Source organism: Parasteatoda tepidariorum, chromosome 5 (assembly GCF_043381705.1).
Source record: "Parasteatoda tepidariorum isolate YZ-2023 chromosome 5, CAS_Ptep_4.0, whole genome shotgun sequence".
Taxonomy (NCBI): Eukaryota; Metazoa; Arthropoda; class Arachnida; order Araneae; family Theridiidae; genus Parasteatoda; species Parasteatoda tepidariorum.
The window spans coordinates 14,739,283-14,746,355 of NC_092208.1; the positions used below are offsets into that span (position 1 = coordinate 14,739,283).

General features: G+C 25.8%; 1 long non-coding RNA gene across 1 annotated transcript; it reads left to right on the top strand.

Moving 5' to 3' along the window:
• The first annotated feature begins 3,900 nt into the window (after window positions 1-3,900).
• LOC122272657 (uncharacterized) lies at window positions 3,901-6,783 on the top strand. The gene is made up of 4 exons (XR_006227193.2): window positions 3,901-3,933; window positions 6,310-6,414; window positions 6,578-6,626; window positions 6,711-6,783. It is a non-coding gene; the product is annotated as an uncharacterized lncRNA (long non-coding RNA).
• The last annotated feature ends 290 nt before the right edge of the window (window positions 6,784-7,073 follow it).

A 7,073-nucleotide genomic window follows, 5' to 3' on the forward strand; every position in this document is an offset into this window, starting at 1 on the left:
GAAACAAAGAAATTTGGTTTTTTTAACGAAAATATTTTAGCTCGCGGGCCACGAAAAAAGACTTAGAGGGCCGGATGCAATTCGCGGGCCATCAGCTGGTAGCCACTGACTTAGAGCCTTAAATCGTCCATTTAGCCATTACTTAGAGTCTCCTTCTTTAATTTTTTAAATTTTAGGGTTTTTTATTGAGAATTCCCTAATATGATTAATGAAAAATATGCATAAAATTTACTTCAATTTTAGAAATTTTCAACGCTAATTAATTGTCGATTTTGGTAATTTGATTCGGAAATATAAATTTTGACATAACTTTATACCCTTCGTTATAGTAATACTGTTCTCAAGTTTAAATTTGAATTCTTTTGTATATACAAGTTTTTTTGTGTATTAGATTAACGGCAGTTTAAAATTAAAAAAAAATAATTATGGATTTTAAATTTTTTTGTGCCCACAAGATTTTATATTTCAAATATGTATATGTTCTATTCAGTTCTCTCAGATGGATTCTTTTCAGTTTTTATAAATTATCTAGAGATATAGAATTACTTATCTACATGAAATTTTTATGTATTTCATTTGGCCTCTGTAAATTTAATTCTAAAAAAAAATTAATAGTTTCTTTTATTTCATGGATAAGTCATTTTCAAATCCTGAACTTTAATTGGGAACATTAAATTTTTATAACTACTTTTTTCAACTTTCAGTAAAGAGAATTTAAATGATTTTTTGTAAAAGACAAATGTAAAGACATTTTTTCTTAAATGCATAGATGGCATCTCAACAAAATACGAGCATCAAAGATTGCTGCCGTATACGAGAACAAAATGAAAAAGATAAGGAGGCTTTGGTACACAGTTATGAATTTCGTGATGAAAAATCAATGTTACATTTACATTCGGTAAGTTATTCCCTTTATTTTTTTTTTCAATTTACCTTTTAATTTATTTTATTTTTTAAAATGCTCTAAAAAAGGCATCATATAGATAAATGGTAATAATGCTACAGATTCACAATATTACATCAGCTAAAGTGGAAATTTTTATGACAATAAGGAATCTCGGTCATTTTTTTTTTTTTTTTAAAGATAACAGATAATGGTTCATATCAAGTTAATTCGAAAAAAATCTGCAATTTTTTCTCTTAATTTTAAGTATTTATTTCAGATTGATTTATACATTATTTAACTTTAGCTGCTTTATAGGTTGATATTTTGTTTTTAAATTTGGTTATTGCAAAGAAGCGTCAGGAGTATTAAAATGTTTCAACTGTCAGTTGACATCCATTGTTGAACTAAGCGCAATTAAGTCGTATTTTCTCTTTAATGGATTTTTCCCTTTACTTCAATAATTTTGTATATTCTCGATTAAATAGTAGAATAATTTCAGTGAGGCAACGTTTGAAGAGGTTTAAAAGTTTTTGAAATGTTAATTAAGAACATAAATTTACTAAACTCAATCTCATACATATATTAATAGTAGTTCGTAAAGATCATGAAAGTATTTTCAGTAAAATGATAGGGTTCTAAGAGTGCATAAAAATATTTTTGGGATCTTTTTAAGCATTTTTTAACAATTCAAATAATCCAAAAAAGATTTTGCACTTATAACTTTTATTCCTTATTATAAATTATTAATATGGGAAACAGATTTTTTTTTCAATAGTTACATTGTAAAAAAATTCTATTCGCAAAGATGAAGATCTTTTACTATATTGAATTCAAAGTTACGAAACAAGGAAATTAATTTACTTGGAATTTTTTTTTGTTTGGTGGTTGAATAAGGCCTTAAATAAAATGTGCACTTAATAAGATATTTGTTACTGTTACTATGTTTTCTTAAATTTATTTTCCTGAAATTTTCTTTAAGATCCTTCTCCAATAATTTTTCGATTTTCTTTTAAGTAAATAATTGCATTTGACTATTCAATACATTCTATTAGGTCCGTTAAGGCCTATTTCAAACATTAACTGCTAAAACAAGTTTATTATTATTAAATAGGTTTTATACTTTCATTTATTTTAAGGAAACCCTAAATAAGAAATTATTTTATAGAGTGCATAAAATCCTTATTAAATTTATTCAATCAATACCCTACATATCACATATTTAGCAAAATCTTAAATTTTTTCATCTAACTTGAGGAAGATATAATATAATTATATTATTTATTTTGTTCATTCCCTTTTTATATGCTTCCCTTTAGGACAAAGTGTATACTTTCGATCAAATATTTGATCCGAATTCATCCCAAGAACAAGTATACGATGACGTCGCTAAACCCATAGTTGCAAGTAAGTAAAGATACTTTTCATATTACATCATTCTAATTTTGTGCTATACATATTTTAATATAATTTTTCTAAAGTAATAAAAATGCTTGCTACAGTAGAAAAGCTGGTTAATAATAATTGTTTTTTGTTTTCGTTGGGTTGTCATCTCAAATTTAATTACAGACGATTTAAATATTTGTATTGCAGAAGATAATAAACGAAAATGATCGGATTAGCAAATAAAAAATTTAAAAAAAAACGCGAATCAAGTGAATCGGTTAAATATTCAATCTCCGAATGAATAGATGGGCAAATCACAGAATCATGGCTTCAATCACGATATAAGAATCGTGATAAAATCGTAACAGAAAAAAATTGCATTGAATATCAAATTTCTTAAGATTCATTTAAAGAATAATTAAATGTTTGGTAGTTGAGAAAAAAAGAACAAATCTTGTCTTTGCAAGCTCCATTTAATTGGCACGAGTCTGTCGTCACCTTCGGTTATTAATTATTCTTTGTGTTAACGTATCCTACACGTAATTTCATATTTCTTTTTATAACTTTGATTATTTTATAAATAATTATATTTAATATATACACTCTTGGCATTTCCGGTAAAATTAAATTCCTAGAGCACTTTAACATCCAAATAGAGTCTCGGTGCTGCCATCTAGTGTGGCAGAAACTAGACATCTAAATTAACATGACCAACGGTATCTCACCCATTGTGGTGGTCCTGAAAGAGTGGATACCACATCTGGAGAGCACACTAGGTCTGCTCATCGGCAAGACCGATTGTGCAGCTCACTCTATTCTGTTTCTATTTCAAAATGGAAAAAAAAAATTTAAAAAAAAATATTTAATATTTGGTTTATTTTTAAAAGCGTGCCATCATTATAAGCTCAGATCGCTATGATTATGTATAAGAATGATTTACGATACAATGATTTGGTAAAAAAAGATAAAGAACTCGAGAAAAATGTATCAGAATCAATAAATCGACAAATTCTAATCAGTGACTAAGATGCTTCCCAAATCGTAACTTCCATAGGAAAGTGCGTGGACAAATCATGAATATTCAAACTAAGAAAATTGACGCATATTGACATGTAAATCTTTTTATATAATTATATTTTATATTAGTTTTAGTTTTAAAAGTGTATCATTATAATTAGTTCAGATCGCTATGATCACCGTATATAAAAATGATTTACGTTATAATGTTTAGATAAAGAAAGATAAGAACTAGAGAAAAAAATGTAAGGGATTTAATAAATCAACAAATTCAAATCGATCAATCGGTAATCAATCAATAAGATACTTCCCATATATTAACATTTATATAAAAGTGTGTAGGAATTAAAAAAAAAAAAAACGTATTTACAATTTACGGTAAGATAGACAACAATTTTTAATATTCAAATTTATTTTACAAAGCTTTGGTGGAATGTTTCAACATAATATGAATATAATTTGTATATATTCGACATAAAATAATTTATTTTCGTAGAACTTAATGATAATAATAGAAAAGCTTACAACTGTGCAATATGTAACTATATTTTAATTTTAAAAAAACATTTTCAATACAGGTGTTTTGACTGGATACAATGGCACTATTTTTGCTTCAAACTTCTAGCGGCAAAACCTACACAATGGAGGTAAAAATTTATTTTATTTTATTGTTATTTTTCGCAACTGTTAAATTTACTAAACTTTTCCTATTTTTTTTCTCCGATGGTTAAATTAAGATTCTTCTGTTTTTTTTTTCTTTTCCTTTTTTGGAAACATGATTCTAAAGATTTAAAAAGTTTTTGAATAAATATATCCTTAATCAAATATTCTCCTAATGTCAAAACAGTAATAAAATAGAGCGGGCGGGATGCCACAGTTATATTCCAGTAATGTGTTCGAATTTTCGTTTTGGACGTTTATTGTTAAATAACAGAAAGCAAATAAAAATATTTTCATAATTATATTTTGTTCGATGACAATTATTTGTAAACTGATTGAAGTTTTAATTTTGAGCTTAATTTTAGAGTATTTTCTAACAGATAATGACAAATTTCTTTAAAACGTTATCACTAGCAAACAACACTCTTAAAGGCCAACTATCAAAATAAAATAATATTTAAACTACGACGATTTTATAAATTAGAAATATTTTAGACTAAGGTGATATAATTTAAAAAACAAATATTTAAAATAATGACACTAAAAAACAGATTATATGAATTTTTTTTTACCAATAACTTTTAATTTAAAATATTTTAATTAATTTGACCCAAGCATTTTTTTTTTTTTTTTTTTTTTTTTTTTTTTTTTTTTTTTTTTTTNTTTTTTTTTTTTTTTTTTTTGCAATTTTACTCTTAAAAGTGTTAGGGGAATATCGATTTAAATTGCGAAATTCTCATAAAATTTTTAAATGATCGAATAAATATATAATACCACAGGCCTTTAAATCACAACTGGAAAAATCCTACAAGTTAATTTTACGTTTCCTTTAATTGTACTTTTACATCTTCAAAGGAAATACATGGAAAATTACGTTTTTTGTATTTCATGAAAATTCTTGCAGGTTGTAATCGCGCAAGCTGATTGAAACTATAGTTAATTGTTTGTAATCAAATGAAACAAAAATCACCAGAAAATATAGAAAATAACAATGATCGTATGGAATAAATAAAAAAATATGAAAACAGAATGCCGGATTGCTAGACTAGTTCTTGAAGTGAAAAGTTAATGTAGTGCCATGGAGCGCCACGAGTTGAATTCTAAAGCTCAGAGCGCCAAGAGTTCTTTCAAAGGAATTCTTTCCCCTAGCCTTTTTATTGTCTCTTTAGCCTTGGAATTTAAAAAATTCGGGATCAAATTCCGCTCAAAAGTACTGACATCCTGACTCTTTCCTGATCTGTAAAATCTATATTTAAAGTAAAATTTTATAGCGTAATTTTATTTGATTAATATTTATTTAATTGGGGATTTTACAGTAAATATTACTGTATGCAAATTATGCTGTATTTGATTTTCTGTTCCGTAAAATTTTGCAGCAAAAATGGATTTTCAAGTAAAAAAAAGGGCACACTGTGTGCCAGTAATTGGATCCGGAATTTTTTCAAGTGAGTGAGAAAATCGCTTTAACTCTTAATTCATTTTTGCTTTAATTTTCATTGTAATAATCTAATTTTAGTATCATATTCAGACAAACGATAAAACCTTGTAATAGCGAAATTTACGTTTTACTTTATTTTATAAAGTTTGAAACTCCTTAAAGAAATAATCTCCACCCCTTTAGGTGTTACGTAGATAATTATTGATAAAACAACTGCAAAAAGTACTGGCACCCTGATCCATAAAAATCCATTCTTACCTTTTAAATTTTGTTCAACAAAAAAAATTTTTATGGTAATATTTCCAGTATAATTACTGAATTATTGTTATTAAATTTACGGTAAAAACTTCGCTACAAAAATTTAACGTAAGAAATTGAATTTTACGAATTTTACACTCAGAATGTTTATATTTATTACTGTAATTTAATCCGAAATTTTTTAGTGTGGGTATTATTTGAGCGATCACTTGTTCACGATCTATTCTCTATTTTTTTTAAAAAAATAATTTATGAATATATTTTACTTTGAGTTCAAAAATGTAATAATCATAGTAAGAATTTTTTATATTAAAATTCATTTGCAATCAATAATGAATGGAAAATGTTAAAGCCACTTTGAATCTATAGTTATTTGAAACTATAGCCACTTTAAAACTATAGTTATTTGAGAAATACAGCTTAGTCTTATTTTTTCGATAGGATAAAAATTCTCAGTTGTGTAATTTAGACTAAAGATTTTTAAAACTAAGAAACAAAGTAGAAAAAGAAATTTTAATTGAACCTACTTCTATCAGTGATTTGTTATCGATGACCTATAATAAATTATTTTATTAGTGACGTAATAATATTTTATGATCATTTTATTATTTATATTGTGTAAAGATTTACTAATGAGGCTAAATGTTTTTGTCGTTTATTAATATAGGGAGACCTATCAGATACTGAAAGACTTTGAATTATACCACGAGTTGCTCACGATATTTTCAATCAAACAGAATCTTTTGAAGACTCAATAAAATTCGAAATAAAGGTATGCATGAAATGAAATATCCCGTACCAATACTGAGAACACTATACATCAAAATTCTAAATGTCCAGTGTAATTTAAATAGGAGAATCTATTTTTAAATAGCATAAAGATTGTCTATGAAGCCTATTTTACTACATGTATATAAATGCTTGTTATTTTCTAGATTTCGTTTTATGAAATTTATTTGGAGAAAATATTTGACTTATTAAGTGGTAAGTTAAAGTTAAAGCTATGCTTATAAAAATCTAAGCATATTATTTATACATTGTGCATCTTTTATTTTTTTCCTTCTTTAGATTCACAGAAGGAAAGCTTATTTGTATATGAAGACAAAAAGCGTATTCCCTTCATTAGAGTAAGTAATTGGTCTAATTTTTTTTTAACTTTAAGTTTTTAAAAAAATCATGTCTATTCCAAAATCTTTAAAATTTATACTTGGAAGCAGTTTTTAATTAGCTTGAAGAATAATAAACTGCTAAATTTTAATAAATATGTACCCCGAAGGAAGAGTATTGAAAGAAGTCTTTTTTTTTTTTCATTTAAAAATGCATCCGTAGGAGGATACGTAAGAAGATCCTTCATAATCAATAATATCTATTTTTTATGCGCCATAAAAGAAGCAAAAAATAAATTTCTCATGGCTGATCTGTTTCGAATAA